The following is a 10,145-nucleotide window of genomic DNA, read 5'->3' on the forward strand; positions in this document are numbered from 1 at the left end:
TCGGGCAGGCTGGTCCTCCTTCCAAAGGCGGGCAAGTCCCGGGACTCGCCCTCCGGGTACCGGCCAATTTGCTTGCTGGACGAGGCGGGGAAGTTGTTCGAGCGCGTTCTCGTTGGACGCCTCGTCCGGCACCTGTCGGGGGGAGGAGTCCCCGATCTGAGCGAGGCGCAGTTCGGCTTCCGGGGGGGTCTCTCCACCGTCGACGCAATTCGGCGGGTGAGGGCTCTCTCGGGGGCCTGTACGGAGGGGGGCGGTGTTGCGTTGGCGATCTCCTTGGATATCGCCAACGCGTTCAACACCGTCCCCTGGGATAGAATTTCGGAGGCCCTGGTCTTCCACCAGGTGCCTCCGTACCTTAGGAGGGTGATCGGGGACTATCTCTCCGACAGGAGCATAGAATATCCTGGCCGGTACGGGATGATTCGCAGGAGCGTCGTGCGGGGGGTTCCACAGGGCTCGGTGTTGGGCCCGTTGCTGTGGAACCTCGCGTACGACAGCGTCCTGCGGGAGGGGATGCCTCCCGGTGTCAGCCTAACGTGTTACGCCGACGACACGTTGGTGCTTGCCACCGGGAGGTATACGAAGGAGGCCGTCTGCCTGGCGGAGCGCGGCGCGTGGCGCGCGGTACGCGCGATCCGGTCTCTGGGCCTAGAGGTGTCCGTCGCTAAGACCAGGGCCATGTGGTTTTACCACCGGGCCCGGCTGGCGGCGCCTCCCCAGTGCTGGATCGCCGTGGGGGGGGGAGCGGTCGAGGTCGGGTTCCAGATGCGGTACCTGGGACTCGAGCTCGACGGCCTGTGGCGTTTCTGCCGCCACATCGAGTCGCTAGTGCCCCGGGCGGAGAGGGCGACCGCTGCGCTCGGTCGTCTTCTCCCGAACCTCGGGGGACCCTGTGGACGGGTGCGTCGCCTGTTCGCGGTGGTGGTGCGGGTTTTAGTCCTGTACGGAGCCCCTGTGTGGGCGTACGATGTCTTGGCCGGGGGGCGTAGCGGTGTGCGAGCACTGCTGCGCCGAATCGAGCGCAGGCTGGCCATTGGCATCGTGCGGGGGTATCGCACCATCTCTTACGCGACGGCGATGGTGATGTCGGGGCTTATCCCCCTCGAGCTGGAGGCCCGCGTGTTGTCGGACGTACACGGGTACGCCAGGGACCTCCAGCGGAGGGGGATGGCTCCGGATCAGGTGGCGCTCGATGTGGCGGAGTACAGGGGCCGCGCTCGGCGGGCCGCCGCCCGGGAATGGCGCGAAAGCCTTCACGGGACGGAGGAAGGAGGGAGGCGGGCCGTTCGGGCCATCCTCCCCGTGTTCGACCGGTGGAACAGGGGATGGATGGGGCATAGGGTCTCCTACCGAGTGACGCAGGTGATGACCGGGCACGGTTGCTTCGGTGTGTACCTGTGTCGCATCGGGCGGGAGGCCGAGGAGGCGTGTCACCACTGCGGCGAGTCGCGGGACACGGCGCAGCACACTCTGGAGGAGTGTCCAGCGTGGGCGGGTGAGCGCCGTGCTCTGCGGCGCGCAGTGGGCCATGACCTCTCGCTTCCGGCTGTCGTCTCGGCGGCAGCGGGCGGCGAGGGGGCGTGGAGAGGGTTCGCCTCCTTCTGCGAGCAGGTAATGCTGCAGAAGGAGGCTGCGGAACGGGGTCGTGAGCGAAATCACGATCCCGGCCGAAGGGGTGGGAGAAGGAGACGCAGGGCACGCCCCGGGGGCGTGCCTCCGTTGCGGCGTCCTTAACGCGGGCGGGGGCGCCCTTGGTGATCTCGAGGCGGGGGACCGACGGTCTCCTTATACTCGGTTGCCAATGGCGTCCCCGGAGGCCGTCGGACGTCTCGGGCGGGGGCCCGGACGTCCATCGGGCGGCCTAAATGGGGGGGAAGGCTTCACGTCGTCCGTTGCGTGGCGCCTTCGGATAGAGTAGGATAGGGTGGAGGCCGCGTCCCCCACCCAGGGAGGAATGCTAAGGCGGGGGCACACCGGATAGACATGCGCGCGCGGACCACGGGTGCCCCCAGGAGCCTAGGGACGGACGGGGAGGAGTTAGTGGGTATACTCGGCATTGCACCCACCAGCCGAGGAGTCCCACATAACCCGGCCCACTCCCCCCCGGGAGGGGTCGGGTATCCGTAATAGTGATTACCTCCTCGGAAAAAAAAAAAAAAAAAAAAAAAAAAAAAAAAAAAAAAAAAAAATAGGGTTAGGGTTAGGGTTAGGGTTAGGGTTAGGGTTAGGGTTAGGGTTAGGGTTAGGGTTAGGGTTAGGGTTAGGGTTAGGGTTAGGGTTAGGGTTAGGGTTAGGGTTAGGGTTAGGGTTAGGGTTAGGGTTAGGGTTAGGGTTAGGGTTAGGGTTAGGGTTAGGGTTAGGGTTAGGGTTAGGGTTAGGGTTAGGGTTAGGGTTAGGGTTAGGGTTAGGGTTAGGGTTAGGGTTAGGGTTAGGGTTAGGGTTAGGGTTAGGGTTAGGGTTAGGGTTAGGGTTAGGGTTAGGGTTAGGGTTAGGGTTAGGGTTAGGGTTAGGGTTAGGGTTAGGGTTAGGGTTAGGGTTAGGGTTAGGGTTAGGGTTAGGGTTAGGGTTAGGGTTAGGGTTAGGGTTAGGGTTAGGGTTAGGGTTAGGGTTAGGGTTAGGGTTAGGGTTAGGGTTAGGGTTAGGGTTAGGGTTAGGGTTAGGGTTAGGGTTAGGGTTAGGGTTAGGGTTAGGGTTAGGGTTAGGGTTAGGGTTAGGGTTAGGGTTAGGGTTAGGGTTAGGGTTAGGGTTAGGGTTAGGGTTAGGGTTAGGGTTAGGGTTAGGGTTAGGGTTAGGGTTAGGGTTAGGGTTAGGGTTAGGGTTAGGGTTAGGGTTAGGGTTAGGGTTAGGGTTAGGGTTAGGGTTAGGGTTAGGGTTAGGGTTAGGGTTAGGGTTAGGGTTAGGGTTAGGGTTAGGGTTAGGGTTAGGGTTAGGGTTAGGGTTAGGGTTAGGGTTAGGGTTAGGGTTAGGGTTAGGGTTAGGGTTAGGGTTAGGGTTAGGGTTAGGGTTAGGGTTAGGGTTAGGGTTAGGGTTAGGGTTAGGGTTAGGGTTAGGGTTAGGGTTAGGGTTAGGGTTAGGGTTAGGGTTAGGGTTAGGGTTAGGGTTAGGGTTAGGGTTAGGGTTAGGGTTAGGGTTAGGGTTAGGGTTAGGGTTAGGGTTAGGGTTAGGGTTAGGGTTAGGGTTAGGGTTAGGGTTAGGGTTAGGGTTAGGGTTAGGGTTAGGGTTAGGGTTAGGGTTAGGGTTAGGGTTAGGGTTAGGGTTAGGGTTAGGGTTAGGGTTAGGGTTAGGGTTAGGGTTAGGGTTAGGGTTAGGGTTAGGGTTAGGGTTAGGGTTAGGGTTAGGGTTAGGGTTAGGGTTAGGGTTAGGGTTAGGGTTAGGGTTAGGGTTAGGGTTAGGGTTAGGGTTAGGGTTAGGGTTAGGGTTAGGGTTAGGGTTAGGGTTAGGGTTAGGGTTAGGGTTAGGGTTAGGGTTAGGGTTAGGGTTAGGGTTAGGGTTAGGGTTAGGGTTAGGGTTAGGGTTAGGGTTAGGGTTAGGGTTAGGGTTAGGGTTAGGGTTAGGGTTAGGGTTAGGGTTAGGGTTAGGGTTAGGGTTAGGGTTAGGGTTAGGGTTAGGGTTAGGGTTAGGGTTAGGGTTAGGGTTAGGGTTAGGGTTAGGGTTAGGGTTAGGGTTAGGGTTAGGGTTAGGGTTAGGGTTAGGGTTAGGGTTAGGGTTAGGGTTAGGGTTAGGGTTAGGGTTAGGGTTAGGGTTAGGGTTAGGGTTAGGGTTAGGGTTAGGGTTAGGGTTAGGGTTAGGGTTAGGGTTAGGGTTAGGGTTAGGGTTAGGGTTAGGGTTAGGGTTAGGGTTAGGGTTAGGGTTAGGGTTAGGGTTAGGGTTAGGGTTAGGGTTAGGGTTAGGGTTAGGGTTAGGGTTAGGGTTAGGGTTAGGGTTAGGGTTAGGGTTAGGGTTAGGGTTAGGGTTAGGGTTAGGGTTAGGGTTAGGGTTAGGGTTAGGGTTAGGGTTAGGGTTAGGGTTAGGGTTAGGGTTAGGGTTAGGGTTAGGGTTAGGGTTAGGGTTAGGGTTAGGGTTAGGGTTAGGGTTAGGGTTAGGGTTAGGGTTAGGGTTAGGGTTAGGGTTAGGGTTAGGGTTAGGGTTAGGGTTAGGGTTAGGGTTAGGGTTAGGGTTAGGGTTAGGGTTAGGGTTAGGGTTAGGGTTAGGGTTAGGGTTAGGGTTAGGGTTAGGGTTAGGGTTAGGGTTAGGGTTAGGGTTAGGGTTAGGGTTAGGGTTAGGGTTAGGGTTAGGGTTAGGGTTAGGGTTAGGGTTAGGGTTAGGGTTAGGGTTAGGGTTAGGGTTAGGGTTAGGGTTAGGGTTAGGGTTAGGGTTAGGGTTAGGGTTAGGGTTAGGGTTAGGGTTAGGGTTAGGGTTAGGGTTAGGGTTAGGGTTAGGGTTAGGGTTAGGGTTAGGGTTAGGGTTAGGGTTAGGGTTAGGGTTAGGGTTAGGGTTAGGGTTAGGGTTAGGGTTAGGGTTAGGGTTAGGGTTAGGGTTAGGGTTAGGGTTAGGGTTAGGGTTAGGGTTAGGGTTAGGGTTAGGGTTAGGGTTAGGGTTAGGGTTAGGGTTAGGGTTAGGGTTAGGGTTAGGGTTAGGGTTAGGGTTAGGGTTAGGGTTAGGGTTAGGGTTAGGGTCCCGCCGCCCGGGAATGGCGCGAAAGCCTTCACGGGACGGAGGAAGGAGGGAGGCGGGCCGTTCGGGCCATCCTCCCCGTGTTCGACCGGTGGAACAGGGGATGGATGGGGCATAGGGTCTCCTACCGAGTGACGCAGGTGATGACCGGGCACGGTTGCTTCGGTGTGTACCTGTGTCGCATCGGGCGGGAGGCCGAGGAGGCGTGTCACCACTGCGGCGAGTCGCGGGACACGGCGCAGCACACTCTGGAGGAGTGTCCAGCGTGGGCGGGTGAGCGCCGTGCTCTGCGGCGCGCAGTGGGCCATGACCTCTCGCTTCCGGCTGTCGTCTCGGCGGCAGCGGGCGGCGAGGGGGCGTGGAGAGGGTTCGCCTCCTTCTGCGAGCAGGTAATGCTGCAGAAGGAGGCTGCGGAACGGGGTCGTGAGCGAAATCACGATCCCGGCCGAAGGGGTGGGAGAAGGAGACGCAGGGCACGCCCCGGGGGCGTGCCTCCGTTGCGGCGTCCTTAACGCGGGCGGGGGCGCCCTTGGTGATCTCGAGGCGGGGGACCGACGGTCTCCTTATACTCGGTTGCCAATGGCGTCCCCGGAGGCCGTCGGACGTCTTGGGCGGGGGCCCGGACGTCCATCGGGCGGCCTAAATGGGGGGGAAGGCTTCACGTCGTCCGTTGCGTGGCGCCTTCGGATAGAGTAGGATAGGGTGGAGGCCGCGTCCCCCACCCAGGGAGGAATGCTAAGGCGGGGGCACACCGGATAGACATGCGCGCGCGGACCACGGGTGCCCCCAGGAGCCTAGGGACGGACGGGGAGGAGTTAGTGGGTATACTCGGCATTGCACCCACCAGCCGAGGAGTCCCACATAACCCGGCCCACTCCCCCCCGGGAGGGGTCGGGTATCCGTAATAGTGATTACCTCCTCGGGAAAAAAAAAAAAAAAAAAAAAAAAAAAAAAAAAATAGGGTTAGGGTTAGGGTTAGGGTTAGGGTTAGGGTTAGGGTTAGGGTTAGGGTTAGGGTTAGGGTTAGGGTTAGGGTTAGGGTTAGGGTTAGGGTTAGGGTTAGGGTTAGGGTTAGGGTTAGGGTTAGGGTTAGGGTTAGGGTTAGGGTTAGGGTTAGGGTTAGGGTTAGGGTTAGGGTTAGGGTTAGGGTTAGGGTTAGGGTTAGGGTTAGGGTTAGGGTTAGGGTTAGGGTTAGGGTTAGGGTTAGGGTTAGGGTTAGGGTTAGGGTTAGGGTTAGGGTTAGGGTTAGGGTTAGGGTTAGGGTTAGGGTTAGGGTTAGGGTTAGGGTTAGGGTTAGGGTTAGGGTTAGGGTTAGGGTTAGGGTTAGGGTTAGGGTTAGGGTTAGGGTTAGGGTTAGGGTTAGGGTTAGGGTTAGGGTTAGGGTTAGGGTTAGGGTTAGGGTTAGGGTTAGGGTTAGGGTTAGGGTTAGGGTTAGGGTTAGGGTTAGGGTTAGGGTTAGGGTTAGGGTTAGGGTTAGGGTTAGGGTTAGGGTTAGGGTTAGGGTTAGGGTTAGGGTTAGGGTTAGGGTTAGGGTTAGGGTTAGGGTTAGGGTTAGGGTTAGGGTTAGGGTTAGGGTTAGGGTTAGGGTTAGGGTTAGGGTTAGGGTTAGGGTTAGGGTTAGGGTTAGGGTTAGGGTTAGGGTTAGGGTTAGGGTTAGGGTTAGGGTTAGGGTTAGGGTTAGGGTTAGGGTTAGGGTTAGGGTTAGGGTTAGGGTTAGGGTTAGGGTTAGGGTTAGGGTTAGGGTTAGGGTTAGGGTTAGGGTTAGGGTTAGGGTTAGGGTTAGGGTTAGGGTTAGGGTTAGGGTTAGGGTTAGGGTTAGGGTTAGGGTTAGGGTTAGGGTTAGGGTTAGGGTTAGGGTTAGGGTTAGGGTTAGGGTTAGGGTTAGGGTTAGGGTTAGGGTTAGGGTTAGGGTTAGGGTTAGGGTTAGGGTTAGGGTTAGGGTTAGGGTTAGGGTTAGGGTTAGGGTTAGGGTTAGGGTTAGGGTTAGGGTTAGGGTTAGGGTTAGGGTTAGGGTTAGGGTTAGGGTTAGGGTTAGGGTTAGGGTTAGGGTTAGGGTTAGGGTTAGGGTTAGGGTTAGGGTTAGGGTTAGGGTTAGGGTTAGGGTTAGGGTTAGGGTTAGGGTTAGGGTTAGGGTTAGGGTTAGGGTTAGGGTTAGGGTTAGGGTTAGGGTTAGGGTTAGGGTTAGGGTTAGGGTTAGGGTTAGGGTTAGGGTTAGGGTTAGGGTTAGGGTTAGGGTTAGGGTTAGGGTTAGGGTTAGGGTTAGGGTTAGGGTTAGGGTTAGGGTTAGGGTTAGGGTTAGGGTTAGGGTTAGGGTTAGGGTTAGGGTTAGGGTTAGGGTTAGGGTTAGGGTTAGGGTTAGGGTTAGGGTTAGGGTTAGGGTTAGGGTTAGGGTTAGGGTTAGGGTTAGGGTTAGGGTTAGGGTTAGGGTTAGGGTTAGGGTTAGGGTTAGGGTTAGGGTTAGGGTTAGGGTTAGGGTTAGGGTTAGGGTTAGGGTTAGGGTTAGGGTTAGGGTTAGGGTTAGGGTTAGGGTTAGGGTTAGGGTTAGGGTTAGGGTTAGGGTTAGGGTTAGGGTTAGGGTTAGGGTTAGGGTTAGGGTTAGGGTTAGGGTTAGGGTTAGGGTTAGGGTTAGGGTTAGGGTTAGGGTTAGGGTTAGGGTTAGGGTTAGGGTTAGGGTTAGGGTTAGGGTTAGGGTTAGGGTTAGGGTTAGGGTTAGGGTTAGGGTTAGGGTTAGGGTTAGGGTTAGGGTTAGGGTTAGGGTTAGGGTTAGGGTTAGGGTTAGGGTTAGGGTTAGGGTTAGGGTTAGGGTTAGGGTTAGGGTTAGGGTTAGGGTTAGGGTTAGGGTTAGGGTTAGGGTTAGGGTTAGGGTTAGGGTTAGGGTTAGGGTTAGGGTTAGGGTTAGGGTTAGGGTTAGGGTTAGGGTTAGGGTTAGGGTTAGGGTTAGGGTTAGGGTTAGGGTTAGGGTTAGGGTTAGGGTTAGGGTTAGGGTTAGGGTTAGGGTTAGGGTTAGGGTTAGGGTTAGGGTTAGGGTTAGGGTTAGGGTTAGGGTTAGGGTTAGGGTTAGGGTTAGGGTTAGGGTTAGGGTTAGGGTTAGGGTTAGGGTTAGGGTTAGGGTTAGGGTTAGGGTTAGGGTTAGGGTTAGGGTTAGGGTTAGGGTTAGGGTTAGGGTTAGGGTTAGGGTTAGGGTTAGGGTTAGGGTTAGGGTTAGGGTTAGGGTTAGGGTTAGGGTTAGGGTTAGGGTTAGGGTTAGGGTTAGGGTTAGGGTTAGGGTTAGGGTTAGGGTTAGGGTTAGGGTTAGGGTTAGGGTTAGGGTTAGGGTTAGGGTTAGGGTTAGGGTTAGGGTTAGGGTTAGGGTTAGGGTTAGGGTTAGGGTTAGGGTTAGGGTTAGGGTTAGGGTTAGGGTTAGGGTTAGGGTTAGGGTTAGGGTTAGGGTTAGGGTTAGGGTTAGGGTTAGGGTTAGGGTTAGGGTTAGGGTTAGGGTTAGGGTTAGGGTTAGGGTTAGGGTTAGGGTTAGGGTTAGGGTTAGGGTTAGGGTTAGGGTTAGGGTTAGGGTTAGGGTTAGGGTTAGGGTTAGGGTTAGGGTTAGGGTTAGGGTTAGGGTTAGGGTTAGGGTTAGGGTTAGGGTTAGGGTTAGGGTTAGGGTTAGGGTTAGGGTTAGGGTTAGGGTTAGGGTTAGGGTTAGGGTTAGGGTTAGGGTTAGGGTTAGGGTTAGGGTTAGGGTTAGGGTTAGGGTTAGGGTTAGGGTTAGGGTTAGGGTTAGGGTTAGGGTTAGGGTTAGGGTTAGGGTTAGGGTTAGGGTTAGGGTTAGGGTTAGGGTTAGGGTTAGGGTTAGGGTTAGGGTTAGGGTTAGGGTTAGGGTTAGGGTTAGGGTTAGGGTTAGGGTTAGGGTTAGGGTTAGGGTTAGGGTTAGGGTTAGGGTTAGGGTTAGGGTTAGGGTTAGGGTTAGGGTTAGGGTTAGGGTTAGGGTTAGGGTTAGGGTTAGGGTTAGGGTTAGGGTTAGGGTTAGGGTTAGGGTTAGGGTTAGGGTTAGGGTTAGGGTTAGGGTTAGGGTTAGGGTTAGGGTTAGGGTTAGGGTTAGGGTTAGGGTTAGGGTTAGGGTTAGGGTTAGGGTTAGGGTTAGGGTTAGGGTTAGGGTTAGGGTTAGGGTTAGGGTTAGGGTTAGGGTTAGGGTTAGGGTTAGGGTTAGGGTTAGGGTTAGGGTTAGGGTTAGGGTTAGGGTTAGGGTTAGGGTTAGGGTTAGGGTTAGGGTTAGGGTTAGGGTTAGGGTTAGGGTTAGGGTTAGGGTTAGGGTTAGGGTTAGGGTTAGGGTTAGGGTTAGGGTTAGGGTTAGGGTTAGGGTTAGGGTTAGGGTTAGGGTTAGGGTTAGGGTTAGGGTTAGGGTTAGGGTTAGGGTTAGGGTTAGGGTTAGGGTTAGGGTTAGGGTTAGGGTTAGGGTTAGGGTTAGGGTTAGGGTTAGGGTTAGGGTTAGGGTTAGGGTTAGGGTTAGGGTTAGGGTTAGGGTTAGGGTTAGGGTTAGGGTTAGGGTTAGGGTTAGGGTTAGGGTTAGGGTTAGGGTTAGGGTTAGGGTTAGGGTTAGGGTTAGGGTTAGGGTTAGGGTTAGGGTTAGGGTTAGGGTTAGGGTTAGGGTTAGGGTTAGGGTTAGGGTTAGGGTTAGGGTTAGGGTTAGGGTTAGGGTTAGGGTTAGGGTTAGGGTTAGGGTTAGGGTTAGGGTTAGGGTTAGGGTTAGGGTTAGGGTTAGGGTTAGGGTTAGGGTTAGGGTTAGGGTTAGGGTTAGGGTTAGGGTTAGGGTTAGGGTTAGGGTTAGGGTTAGGGTTAGGGTTAGGGTTAGGGTTAGGGTTAGGGTTAGGGTTAGGGTTAGGGTTAGGGTTAGGGTTAGGGTTAGGGTTAGGGTTAGGGTTAGGGTTAGGGTTAGGGTTAGGGTTAGGGTTAGGGTTAGGGTTAGGGTTAGGGTTAGGGTTAGGGTTAGGGTTAGGGTTAGGGTTAGGGTTAGGGTTAGGGTTAGGGTTAGGGTTAGGGTTAGGGTTAGGGTTAGGGTTAGGGTTAGGGTTAGGGTTAGGGTTAGGGTTAGGGTTAGGGTTAGGGTTAGGGTTAGGGTTAGGGTTAGGGTTAGGGTTAGGGTTAGGGTTAGGGTTAGGGTTAGGGTTAGGGTTAGGGTTAGGGTTAGGGTTAGGGTTAGGGTTAGGGTTAGGGTTAGGGTTAGGGTTAGGGTTAGGGTTAGGGTTAGGGTTAGGGTTAGGGTTAGGGTTAGGGTTAGGGTTAGGGTTAGGGTTAGGGTTAGGGTTAGGGTTAGGGTTAGGGTTAGGGTTAGGGTTAGGGTTAGGGTTAGGGTTAGGGTTAGGGTTAGGGTTAGGGTTAGGGTTAGGGTTAGGGTTAGGGTTAGGGTTAGGGTTAGGGTTAGGGTTAGGGTTAGGGTTAGGGTTAGGGTTAGGGTTAGGGTTAGGGTTAGGGTTAGGGTTAGGGTTAGGGTTAGGGTTAGGGTTAGGGTTAGGGTTAGG

The sequence above is a fragment of the Halictus rubicundus genome, chromosome 1 (genome assembly GCF_050948215.1).
Source record: "Halictus rubicundus isolate RS-2024b chromosome 1, iyHalRubi1_principal, whole genome shotgun sequence".
NCBI lineage: Eukaryota > Metazoa > Arthropoda > Insecta > Hymenoptera > Halictidae > Halictus > Halictus rubicundus.